A 13,575-nucleotide genomic window follows, 5' to 3' on the forward strand; every position below is an offset into this window, starting at 1 on the left:
ATTCCCCTCCTGAAAAATCTCCAGTTGTTGCCCATCAACCTTCGCATGAAGCAAAAACTGCTCACTATTGTCTTCAAAGCTCTCCATCACCTTGCCCCTTCTACCTCACCTCCGTTCTCTCCTTCTACAGCCCTCTCACTGTAACCCTCTCACTGTACCTCATTCTCTCCTGTCCCACCGTCGATCCCTGGCCCACATCCTACCTCTGACCTGGAATATCCTCCCTCCTCACATCGTCCAAACTAACTCTCTTCCACTCTTCAAAGCCCTTATTGAGAGCTCACCTCCTCCAGGAGGCCTTCCCAGACTGAGCCCTCCTTTTCCCTCTCCCTCATCCTCCCCTTCCCACTGTCCCTACTCCCTCCAATTGCTCTAACCCCTTCCCCTCCCCACAGCACTTGTGTATATTTGTACAAAGTTATTACTCTGTTCATTTTATAAATGATGTCTATATATCTATGATTCTATTTATCTATGATGGTATTGATGCCTGTCTACTTGTTTTGTTTTATTTTGTTGTCTGTCTCCCCCTTCTAGACTGTGAGCCCATTTTTGGGTAGGGATTGTCTCTATCTGTTGCCGAATTGTACTTTCCAAGAGCTTAGTACTGTGCTTTGCACACAGTAAGCGCTCAATAAATACATTTGAATGAGTGAATGAGCTTCATTGTTTAATAGGTCCCTTTATTCAATTTTTTTTAAAAAGCATGGGCGGAGATAAGATATTATCTTAGATATTCTTTGGAAATTCTCCAAATAATTCAGTCAATCAGTGGTATTTATTGAGTGCTTACTGGGTATAGAGTAAGTTTCTAGGCACTTGAGAGAATCAGAAAAGGTGGAAGACAAGATTCCTGCCCCCAAGAAGCTCACAGAAATTCTCTGGAATGTTCAGTTGCCTTAAATATGCAAACCAAGATTCCAGTAGTCTGTGGGAAATTTGACTGTGAGGATAGTCCCTAGAAGAAATATTATTTCATTCTAGAAAGTTCTTTCTCTCTTCCACTTGAACACCAAGAACAACTACAGTACATACCTCTGATTATACTTTTTTTACCATTTCCATGTTTTAAAATATGCCTTTCTTAAGCTTGGGTTTTTATTCTGCTACCACAAACAAACAGTTGAACTTATCCAGAAGAGATTTTGGTCACATGTTGATAATAGGGCATTCTGAAGGAGTTTGGTGTGATTTACATCACTTTCACTTTTATACTGGGAGCTCTTTATCCAAACTGAATTTCTGAGTGCTTTTTCTTCCTAGCAGGGAAAGAGCTGAGTTTTCCTCCAGTTCAACGGGGACAAGACGCAATTAAAATCTTTCTTGGAGATACGCTGTCTTCTCATAAAAAATAGAAGATGGAACATAATCCTCCCCTCCATATGCACAATCAGCTCACATAAGCAATAATGGCTGCTAGACGTTTGCAATGCAGAGCACTACCATACGTATTCAAACTGCAAGGAGAAAAGGAAGACAAATAACTGCTGTGGTTTTTGTCTAGACTTTGCCACGTTTTATTTTTTGTGCAATTTTATTTATTCATGTCATCATCTCGACTTGTAAAGGCAGAAACACCACATCTCCCGTGTGACATCTCCCCCATGGTAAATCTAATTAAACTGCCATTAAAGTGCATGTTGGCTCTATTACATCAAGGTGACCGGGCGCAGTTACTAAATGTTAAGAACTGTATCTTTTCTCACTGGCTGGCATTCAGTGGGATATGCTGCAGCAGTTTTATTGGAACAGCCTTTAAACTAATATACTTACTCAGTGTTGAGTTTGATTGACAGGCAGAATAAATTTGTGCCTTCTTCCCTCTAGCAGCTCAAACCATTCACTTGCTTCGTCTAAAGCCCCTATGTTCTAGGGACATTAATCAATAGAGGCCCAACAACTACCTTGCAAATCATTAATTTAATCAGTGGTATTTACTGAGCGCTTACTGTGTTTAGAACACTGTACTAAGCCCTTGGGAGAGCACAATGCAACACAGTCTGTAAACATGATACTTTGCTAATTTACAAAGCACACTGGACCTCAAGCATGGCAACAGAGATAAAAGATTGCAAATTTGTTTCTAAGAGGATAGAGATGAATTCCAATTTCAAAAGAAAATTACTCAGACAGGTTTGAGAACACCACAAGCAGGCTAAGCTGTCAGTCCCTTTCCCAAAAACACGGGTCTCTTCGTGTTCACAGATCACCTACTCGAAACTCCCCACAGGCTCTGATGCTTGACCCATTCCCATGGAACAAACCGCTGACAATTTAAATAGAAATCCATCTTATGTAAGTAGGTAATTTGTCAGTGAAAGGTTAATGATTGCAAAATGCTAATGATCAAATGACAATTAGGTGTAGTGCCCATGTATAATCATATTTTAAAACCAAACTCCCTAAGAAGTATAATTACCCTAAATGAAACCTGAATAAAATAGTAGATTTGTCAAGGGACAGCTCTGCTTAGAAGCTGTTTGGCTTCTATCTTCTTCCTACATTTCATTTTGCAGGTTTCATGAATCATTTAACCACTACCATTTTTGCAAGACTGTTTTAGTTCCAAATGTAAATATTTCAAGCTATTGTTTTATTTCCTCTGAATGGGCTAAGATCTGTTTTGGGAAAATGACTCCAACTAATCACCTTAACTCAACTGGGGAAAGAAATGAGTTGACCCTCTACAAAACCCTGTTGGGCAGAGGGTTTAGATCTGACAGAGGTTCAAATTTAGCCAGAGGTCAAGGCTGTTGAGGAAGAGTATATCTCAAAATTCTCAGGGGTATTTTATAAAAATGATCTATAGACTTTAAACTTACTCTCTGAGTTTCTAGTCCAATCCTAAATTGGTTGGGCTTCAGGATCCAAAGCAGGAATTAAGAACATTGTGACCTAATGGATAGAGCATGGGCCTAGGAGTCAGAAATTACTGAGTTCTAATCCTGACTCCACCACTTGTCTACTCTGTGACCTTGGGCAAGTCACTTGCCTTCTCTGTGCCTGTTACCTCATCTGTTAAATGGGAATTAAGTTGAACCCTATGTGGAACAGGGCACATAGTAAGTGCTTACCAAATAGCATAGAAACATCATCATTTGGAATATATAAACCTATGAAATTTTTGCCTTTAAATGGTGACAGTAGGGATTTATTTAATCCATAGGATATCTACTTTTCAATATTTTCTAGGGAGACAACTCATCTCTTTCCCCAATTGAGTTAAGGTGATTTGTTAGGGTTATTTTGAGATAGTAATATCTAATAGAAGCAGCATTTGCTACCTGGGAAAAGTGTTTAGGCAAGGCAGACATCCTCTGTTGTTTTCTTGCTCCATATTGCCTGACATGATAGTAATAATAATAGTATCTGTTTAGTGCTTACTATGTGCCAAGCACTTTACTAAGTGTTTTGGACACAATCCCTGGCCCACATGGGGCTCACAGTCTCACAATCCCCATTTTACAGATGAGGTAACTGAGGCCAGGTCACACAGCAGACAAGTGGCACAGTTGGGATTAAAGCACATGACCTTCTGACTCCCAGGCCCATGCTCTATCCACTACACCATGCTGCTCCTCTCTCCTACCTGAGAGTTCCCATCTTGAAGGAATGAAAAGAAAGAGTCCTAGCCCCAACTCTTCCAAAGAAAGCTGCAGTGAAAGGCCATGGAGGATTCCAAGAAGCAGTCTAGTCCCTGTGCTCTTGAGAAGAGAAGGCTCTCACAGTCTCTTTGAAGGTTTACCTCTTCTGAAACAATCACAGAAAGCACGGTGCATATGGATTACAGGTATGCTTTAAGTCCTTTTTTATCTCTCTAACTTCCAGCCTTTTTATAGGAATTGTGCTGGTGTTTAGTCTTTATAACTGTTAAAAGTCACCCTGTCTGACCTTATTGTGCGGAGTTAATCTGTTAATTGACCTTCAACCATTTTAAAACGTCAGATCATTCGTCATTTTCCTTCTTCCCCTCTCCAAATTCCCTGACCTGTCTCGCTGTATTTGTGTTGAACCTTCAGAGATTTCATTTCTTCTTCTCTGAATTTCACTGTCTACAACCATAAAGGGTTGAATCAATCAGTGGTATCTATTGAGTGATAACGGTTTGCAAAGCACTGTACAAACTGCTTGAAAAGCCTGGGTCCTTAGCATCAGATCTCTATGTAGAGGGCTTCCTTGAGGGAATCCTCCCAATCAAAGAACTGAAAGATAACATCCTTGTGCCTGCTCAGGACACAGATGTCAAGTCTTCCTTGGCAATTCAGGAAAGCTACCTGTCAAAGTTAACATTCAAAAACATTTTGCCAGTGCCCTTTTGCTGACACAGCTTTTAGTTTCTAGAAAGCCACTGAAACAAAGGATGGCACTTGAATACAATATGAAGATGTCTAGATTAAATGACTCATGGAGGGGGCCTTGGAGGCAATTATGTTTTACTTATAGTACTACTTTAAAAGAAGAGAGATTTGTTAGCATATTTAGCAAACGATCATCCTTCCTGACAGCTAGAGAGACAAGGAAATCAGAGAAATGTGAAAGGCATAAAATCATGTTCATAGATGAACCTGCTTTTAGGTTTTACAGTATTCACTGTTGCACTTGAAATGAAAATAATATAACTGCTAATACCCATCTTGCAGATGGTGCTGTGAGGGGCTTCTTGGAAAGACTGAGGGACCCCTTCCCCCTCCCCACACACATCAAAAGAACTAAATAAAGTCCATGGTTAAATCTTATTCTTAAGTCTGAGGGGTTGGAAACCAAACTCCACTTTTCTAGGGCTTAAGCAGTTTCTTTGCTGATTTTATTATTCCCTTGATCCCTCAGGAGGAAAGTGACTTCACACTGATGTGTTATAAAATAACAACTATTGAAAATTCATCCCTGTTATCTTTCACCTTCACAGTGCGCAGGTAATGCATCCAGAGGAAGTTTAGGTTGAAGGAACTGGGGTCTCTGAATAAATCAGCCTAAGTCACATATTTATAACAACAAAGCAGACTTCATTGCTCACTGAACACACACTTCAGAAACTCTGGTATATACTCCAGATGGCTGGGGGCTTTTATGACACATTTTCTGTTTCTAATTCCTTAAAGCCTTCTCCCTTACTTCGCCACAAAGTTAACTAGCAATGGGAAAGGAGGAAAGCAGTGTCAAGATCAACCCTCTTCCCAAGAACATTTGGAGATGGAGTACTGCAGCTGCCACCTACTGTTCACCATTCTATTCATGTTCTATTACTAGTTTTCTCTCATTTTCCACCGCTCCCTGGTTTGGTCAGTAAAAACACACCTCGAAGCACCTTAATGAGAGGAGTGCTATTGTGAGGGAATCATTACTGTGAACATCTGTGAACTGTTGAGTTTAATTGGGCTACAGCTAATGTTTATTTGTGGCAAGAGAAGGGAATTCAGAGTGGTTTGAATGGCTTTAGATTGCTTCTCATCTATTTCTTCCTACTGGCTTGTTTTGGTAGAGGTTATAAAAAGGAGACTAGAGCTCAGTCATTTGAAGTGATTGGAAGGTTTGTGGTTAGCCAATAGCATATGATTTGTCAACTGTGTTTAAAGTCTTCCAGAGGGAAGAAGCTTATGTTATTTGTATGTCTTCAGAAAAGGAGAGTTTCTGAGGGGTAAGTGATATAATAATAATGACGATATTTGTTAAGTGCTTACAATGTGCAAAGCACTGTTCTAAGCACTGGGGGGATACAAAGTGATCAGGTTGTCATGATCAGGTTGTCCCAAGTGGGGCTCACAGTCTTAATCCCCATTTTACAGATGAGGGAACTGAGGCCCAGAGAAGTGAAGTGACTTGCCCAAAGTCCCGCATCTGACAAGTGGTGGAGCTGGGCTTAGAACCCATGACCTCTGACTCCCAAGCCCGGGTTCTTTCCACTGAGCCATGCTGCTTCTCATATCTACCCCAAATATCTGATATCTACCCCAGCATTTAGTAGTAGTTTGCACAAAGTATGTGTTAAACAAACACCAGCGTTATTATTAATGGAAGAGACAAGGGAGAAACTAAAAACTTGACTTTGGGCATTTAGTGTTTGCCCCAGAACAACTATGTACATATCTATAAATTATGTCTGTCTCCCTCTTAGTAAGTTCCTTGTGGGTAGGGAACATGCCTATCAATTCTGTTGTACTCTCTCAAGTGCTTAGTACATTGCTTTGTAAACAGTATGCTTGGGAGAGTATGACAGCTGGGAGACATATTCCCTGTTCACAAGGAGTGTACAGTCTAGAGAGGGAGACAGACATTAATATAAATAATTTATAAGTGAACAGACTCAAGTGCATAGGTGACATAGGAAGAGGGAGTAAGGGAAGTGAGGGCTTATTTGGGGAAAAGCTCACTCATTCAACCCACATATTCAACTTGTCCCCAAATCCTGCTAGTTCTACTTTCACAACATTTCTAGACTCTGCCCTTTCTGCTCCATTCAAATTATCACCTTGTTGAGTCAATTACTATCATACTCTATCTTGAATATTGCATCAGCCTCCTCACTAATCTCCCTTCTCCCTGTCCCTTTAACTTCAGTCCACATTTTCATTCATTCAGTCATATTTATTGAGCACTTACTGTTTGGGAGTGTACAATATAACAACAAACAGACACATTTCCTGCCCACAATGAGCTTATTCTGCTGCCTGAACCACTTTCCTAAAAAATGCCCAACTCATGTCTCCTGACTCTTCAAAGGATAAGTGATTGCCATCCACCTTTACATCAAACAAAACCCTTACCATAAATTTTAAGGCAATCAGTTCTTTTTCTCCTACCTTACCTCTTCTCACTGATCTCCTACTACAACCCAACCCAACACAACCTCATTGATTTCCTACTGCTTCACTCTTCTAATGCCAACCTACTCATTCTTTCTTAAACACATCTATTTCACTGCTGACCTTGGTCCTGCAACTCCCCCACCATTCATTTCCCAAAGATGATTACTCTCCCCACTTTCAAAGTCATCCCCAAAAAACATCTTCTCAAAGAAGCCTTCTAAGTCCTCATTCCCTTATTCCTTCTTCCTTCTCAGTCACATATGCACTTGGATCAGTTCACAGCAAGCATTTGATGTTCACCCCACCCTCAGGCCCTTTGCACTTTTGTACACATGCTTATACTCTGCCATTTCCCCTATTTGTAATTTATTTCAGTGTCTTGCTCCTTTGCTAGACAGTAAGTTTGGCTTGGACAGGAATCACGTGTATCAACTCTATTGTACTGTACTCTCTCAATCATAATAATAATAATGTTGGTATTTGTTAAGTGCTTACTATGTGCAGAGCACTGTTCTAAGTGCTGGGGTAGATACAGGGTAATCAGGTTGTCCCACGTGAGGCTCACAGTCTTAATCCCCATTTTACAGATGAGGTAACTGAGGCACAGAGAAGTTAAGTGCCTTGCCCACAGTCACAGAGCTGACAAGTGGCAGAGCCGGGATTTGAAACCATGACCTCTGACTCCCAAGCCCGTGCTCTTTCCACTGAGCCATGCTGCTTCTCTGCTTCATGTAGTACTAAGCTCTACACTTTGGGAGAAGCGGCATTGCCTAGTGGATCAAGTATGGATATGGGAGTCAGAAGGACCAGGGTTTTAATCTTAGCTCTTCCACCTGTCTACTGTGTGACCTTGGTCAAGCATTTCAGTTCTCTGTGACTCAGTTTCCTCATCTGGAAAATGGGGATTAAGTCTGTGAGTGAGACCCATATGAGACATGAACTGTGTTCCACCTAATTAGCTTGCATCTATCCCAGGGCTTAATACAGTGTCTTGCATATAGTAAGTGCTTAATAACATATACCACAAAAAAGCACTCAATCAGTACTCAGGACTGATTGATCAAATGCCACCAGTGTCACCAATTCACCACTGAAAAGAGGCTGAGAAATACAGGTGCACATAAAGGCTATCAGTAAATAAATCAATAGATGCTATTTATTGAATACTTATTGTGTTCAGACAATACAACAGAATTGGTAGACAGTGGGTTCACTGCCCACAGTGAACTCCTAGTCTAGGTGCTAGAAAGATCTACAACTCTTCTTGTGATTGCATTCTAGTTTTACTAGAAGACTGCATGTTTCAGCTTGCTGCTCAACTGTAGTCAGTCAAAGGCTATTTGGTCACATAAAATGCATAGGAGCCAGGGCCATATTTTGTCTGTGGTCTTTATGCAGGTTGAGGGTGCTTGTTGTGCACTAGCTGATGGGTGGTGTGAGTCCTCTAGGAACACATGAATGTATCATTGCACTATTTATTGCTATTGTTCTTGTCTGTCTCCCCCGATTAGACTGTAAGCCCTTAAAAGGGCAGGGACTGCCTCTGTTACCGATTTGTACATTCCTAGTGCTTAGTACAGTGCTCTGCACATAGTAAGTGCTCAATAAATACTATTGAATGAATGAATGAACAGCCATTGCCCTTGATGACAAATGCAAACTTCAGTTTTATTCTTCATAGAACAGTTCCCTTTTTATCTAGTATTTCTCAGTAAAATGAGAAACTGTGCTGTGAAGGACATGCATGATATAAATTAGCTGTTATTTTCAGGATAATAATAATAATGATGGCATTTGATAAGCACTTACTATCTGCAAAGCACTGTTCTAGGCCCTGGGAGGATACAAGGTGATCAGGTTGTCCCACGTGGGGCTCACAAACTTCATCCCCATTTTACAGATGAGGTAACTGAAGCACAGAGAAGTGAAGTGACTTGCCCAAAGTCACACAGCTGACAAACGGCGGACCTGGGATTTGAACCCATGACCTCTGGCTCCCCAGCCTGTGCTCTTTCCATTGAGCCATCCTGCCATCACTTGGTATAATGAATTCAATGAGGTAGCAACTGTGGCAAGAACTGAAAGTGTGCTTTTTGCCTAATGTAATTAATCTCTATTCAAAAGGCTAAGCCTATTAATTTATGGTGCATGAGTGATGAAATGAAAGGTGTTTGTGTGTGTGTGTGGATTCACATTTTCTCTAACAGAGAAAATGCAAACTTTGGGGCTGGAATTTGAGTTTTTTCATGTGATTTTTATGATCTATGTTAATTTAGTCCATCATGCCTTCTTCTTTGTAGGAAAAACTTACAATATTTCCTTTTCTAGAAGCCACGCCACTGTCATAATTGGGAAGACTCTGTGCCCCACAGAATTGCAGTGTTGAGTGGGTGGTTTTAAAAGCAGGAGTTATTGATAAAGCACTTCAGGACTTCTTGGGAGTCCAACAGAAGCCATCTTAAAAGTAGCCTCCAAGAAGCATGCAGTGAATGGGAATTTAAGTGTCCATAGGTGCTGGCACCTTTCTGGGAATATAATAACAACAATAATAATAGTTGTGGCATTTGTTAAGCACTTACTATGTGTCAGACACTGTACTAAGTACTGGGGTGGATACAAGAAAATAGTGTTGGACATAATCGCTGTTTCACATGAGGCTCATCATCTCAATCCCCATTTTACAGATGAGATAACTGAGGCACAGAGAGGTGAAATGACTTGCCCAAGGCCCCATAGCAGACAAGTGTCAGAGCCGGGATTAGAACACAGTTCCTACTGACTCCTTGGCCCATGCCCTACCCACTACACCATGCTGCTACTCCAATCTAGGACAAAATTCAAGAGTCTAATTAGTAATGACAGGAATAGAGGGGGAGAGGTGAGTCATAAGTTGTATTGAAAGTGGGAGAGTCAGTGGAGGAAAACTGCTTGGAGAAGAAATGGCCTTATTTGAGTTTTGATTTTTCAAAGGCCAGGCGGTACAGAGGGTAAAAGAACATGAAGATTGCAGGATATCGAGCATAAAGATGAAATGGAGAAGAGACCCCAGTTTGTAGTGAGAAAGGGGTTCCTTGAAAAAATGCCATTTTGTAGTCAATAAAAAAGTAACTCCTCTTTATGTTCTCTCATCTTCCTCTCAGTACCACTTCTTCTATTGCCAAAGCATGCTTGTTGATCCATCAGTAAATCAAACAGACCAATAGCTACTTTAAAAAAAAGTTTAAAAAAAATTCAAAAGGTAGTCACCATGTCATTTGGCTTCATGAAGTTTGCTTCCTGCATTCTCGGAAGCTTCACTGCCTAAGTAAAGCAACGTGGTCTAATGAAAAGAGCATGGACCTGGGAGTCAGAGGACCTGGGTTCTAATTCCTTATCCAGCACTTATCTGCTGTGAGACCTTGAGCAAGTCACTTAATTTCTCTGTCTCACTTCCCTCATCTGTAAAATGTGGATTCAGTACCTGTTCTCCCTCCTACTTATACTATGAGCCCCATGTGAGACAGGAACTGTATCGAACTTGATTAATGTGTAGCTTACACAAGCATTTAGAACAATGCTTGACAAAAAATAAGCATTCAAGTACAATCATAATAATAATACACCCTCTAAATTGAACTAATTTTGAGGCATATAAAGGGGGACACAAGGAAAAACTTCATTAAGCCTGAGCTTCTAGAGAAAGAGAGAAACACAAAAGACAAAAACAAAAATTCATTCACCCTTAATCTAGTTACACATTCCTTTTTCTCCTTCTACTCCACCATTCTACTGTTCTCTTCCCTCCATTCCCCCTGGGAAGTGTGGTCTCTGTTCATCCCACTTTACTTCCAAGAAGTTGGAGTGCCGCACACATTCTGTCAATCAATCAATGGCACTTATTGGGCACTCACTAAATGCAGAGCACTGAATTAAGTACTTGAGTGAGAACAGAGATGGTAGATACCTTCCCTGGCCACAAGGAGCTTACAGTCAAAAGGGAAAAACCATCTGTCTACAACAATCTTGATGCCAACCACAAGGGAGCCTAAGAAAAGTCACACTTCTTCCCCACCCTTTGTCTCCTTCCTTCAACCTTCTCCTTCACCTAGACCTGCAGCTGAAAGTAGTTCTCATTTGCCTCGGTCTTCATTTTCTTTCCAGTTTCCACACCTCCTGGTTCACTGAGGCCTTTGAAAATAGGCACCTGAGAGTCTGAAGTTGTTTACTTCTCCTCCCTCCCATCTCATCTCCCACTTCCTGCACCTGTGCAGGTGACTGCAATGACCCCAGTGGCTACATTTAGAAGAACACTGTGGAGAAGACTGAGGAAATTTGGAAATACAGCAACAGAAGTTAAAGGTAAAAAATAAAAATGGGAGGGGAGAAATCTGTTGGTTTGTAATCTGGAGTCAAAGTACTGTAATTATACTTTAATTGTACTTTTAAACCACGGAGCTGTATTGGCTAAGTTGGCAGCCAGGGTTTGAAGTTGCAGTTTGTCTGCATCAGTCAGCAGTCTGCATTGCAGCTCCTCCAGGCTGAAAGATAAGGAACTGATCTGTTTCAATCACAGCTGAACCTGTTCAGAGGTCTTTAAGCCACAGATTTTAAATGGTGGTCAGTCTCTCCTTTTCCATTTAACTTTGCTTCTTTAACCCAAACCCTGAATGGATTATAAAGACTGACACTTTACAGCATGTAGCATTCAGATCAGCCACCCCCAAAAGTCTTCTTTGACCTGAGCTTGGAATCTAGTATTATTATAATTTTAGGGGTTTTTTTTGTTTTACCATTTTGATGCTATGAAATGTAACCAAATGAATTCTTTATATTCTTACTGTGGACTGATCATGGAGGAAAAATTTAAAAGTCTTGTTCATGTGACCTTATCTTTGTGGACTTTAAGGCACAAGTTACTGCTTTCTTCCAATTTATAGCACCTGGGTTTTCTGGGGTCAGTAACTTCAGACATCAAACAAGTTCAGTTGTTATTTTGTGCTTGAGGATCTGTGAATCCATGATGACAAAGTGACTTTCTTCAAGACTAGAATAATGTTTATTACTAAGAGCAGATAAAGACTCAGAAAAATATCACAGGACATGATGGCTGGCAGAGCACAATAATACTAAAAAGTGAGTCTGAAAAATGTGGCTTTATTCTACTTGCACCATTTTATTTCCCTTTTGCTTCCCAAACCGTTCCTCATAGAAATTAGGGGGATATATGATTTTATAATATCCTTTCTCTCTCTTGCATTTCTGGGCAGCCAGGGGCAGAGGTGAAGAGAGATAGAATTGAAAAATAAATTTTCTCTTGATTCCGGTTGGTTATTTACAAAGTTAGGTGAATGGGGGCTTTGACATTATGTGCTATTACTTGTGTTTTGTTAATGAACCTCATTCATAGCCTGATAAGCCTGGCTGGGTTGCTAGTGGCAGTGGAATACCTTTAAATTTTATATAAAGGGCAAGTGTAAATTTTAATTTACTGCATCTTTGTCAGCTTCTAGTATAGTATATCCTCATGTAAATTTAATTAAGACTACATCACTACTGCAGATAATTGGAGAGCACACCATTAGTCTTATATTGAGTACCATAAGCATTTTGCTTTCAGTCATATTTATTTTAACTCTGTGGAAGAGTAAATTAAATTTACAATGTAATTCTCATTAGGATATTCAATGACTGTGACGAACTGGGATAAATTTAGTGAAGAAAGGACAAGGTAGGAATAGAATTCAAATGGAAAAAATTGATCTTTACCTAATGCAAGTTTCTGCACCTCTTTTTCTTTCTACTCTTTTTCAGATTCTTTGCCTTTATAAATAAGAGATCCTTCCCAAGTGTCTGCAAAGCATACATTCCTAACAGGAAGATAAAATATCTGCTTGATGGCTGGGGTCTTTTTTAATGTTTTTGAGGGAATAATTTTTGGCTATGTACATGCAAGTGCTGATTTCCCACTGAAAAGCAGGTTCCCCTCTTCGGTTGTTTTTATGGTATTTGTTAAGAACTTACTGTTTGACAGGCATTGTTCTAAGCACTGGGGTAGATACAAGCTAATCCTGTTGAACACAATTCCTGTCCCTTATGGGGCTCAAAGTCTTGTAAGGGAACTGAGGTTACCAAATAGAATATTTCTAGGGAGAAAAAAATACCAAGCTGGTTATACTCTTCTATTTGAATTTGGTTTCCACCTGGAGTGAATGCTTATTGCCCAAGTTGGAGCACTTGGGACGAGATGGAATGGTTTGTGGAATCTGGACTGTCCAGATTGTAGAGAATAATAATATTGGTATTTGTTAAGCGCTTACTATGTGCCGAGCACTGTTCTAAGCGCTGGGGTAGACACAGGGGAATCAGGTTGTCCCACGTGGGGCTCACAGTCTTAATCCCCATTTTACAGATGAGGTAACTGAGGCACCGAGAAGTTAGAGAAGTACAGTACAGATGTAGTGCTCCTGACTATTTGCAGTTGGGAGAAGCACGTAGGTCTCAAGGGTGAGGCTGGACAATTTACTCATGTAGAGTGGTCCCTGTCAGCCTTCTTAAGGGTTTGCTACAAAGAATGAATCCTCCTTGCCCCAAGTGGATTTTGATACTCATGCTTCTGTGGTTGCTTTTTTTGTTGTCGTTGTTAAGCTAGACACTGTACTAAGCACTGAGGTAGATACAAGCTAATCAGATTGAATTCAGTCCATGTCCCACATGGAACTGACACTCTAAATCCCCATATTATAGGTGAGGGAACTGAGGCAGAGAGAAGTGACTTGCCCAAGGTCAAACAGCA

The 13,575-nt window shown here is 40.5% G+C and overlaps 1 long non-coding RNA gene across 2 annotated transcripts in view; it reads left to right on the plus strand.

The window, feature by feature from the left end:
• Positions 1–10,948: 10,948 nt before the first annotated feature.
• LOC114812029 overlaps positions 10,949–13,575 on the plus strand; it is a 124,264-nt gene continuing 121,637 nt past the window's right edge. For both annotated transcript variants that reach the window (XR_003759696.2, XR_003759697.2), the window contains exon 1: positions 10,949–11,141. This is a non-coding gene — a long non-coding RNA (uncharacterized LOC114812029). The remainder of the gene's footprint in view (positions 11,142–13,575) is intronic.

The sequence above is a fragment of the Ornithorhynchus anatinus genome, chromosome 5, assembly GCF_004115215.2.
Source record: "Ornithorhynchus anatinus isolate Pmale09 chromosome 5, mOrnAna1.pri.v4, whole genome shotgun sequence".
Taxonomy (NCBI): domain Eukaryota; kingdom Metazoa; phylum Chordata; class Mammalia; order Monotremata; family Ornithorhynchidae; genus Ornithorhynchus; species Ornithorhynchus anatinus.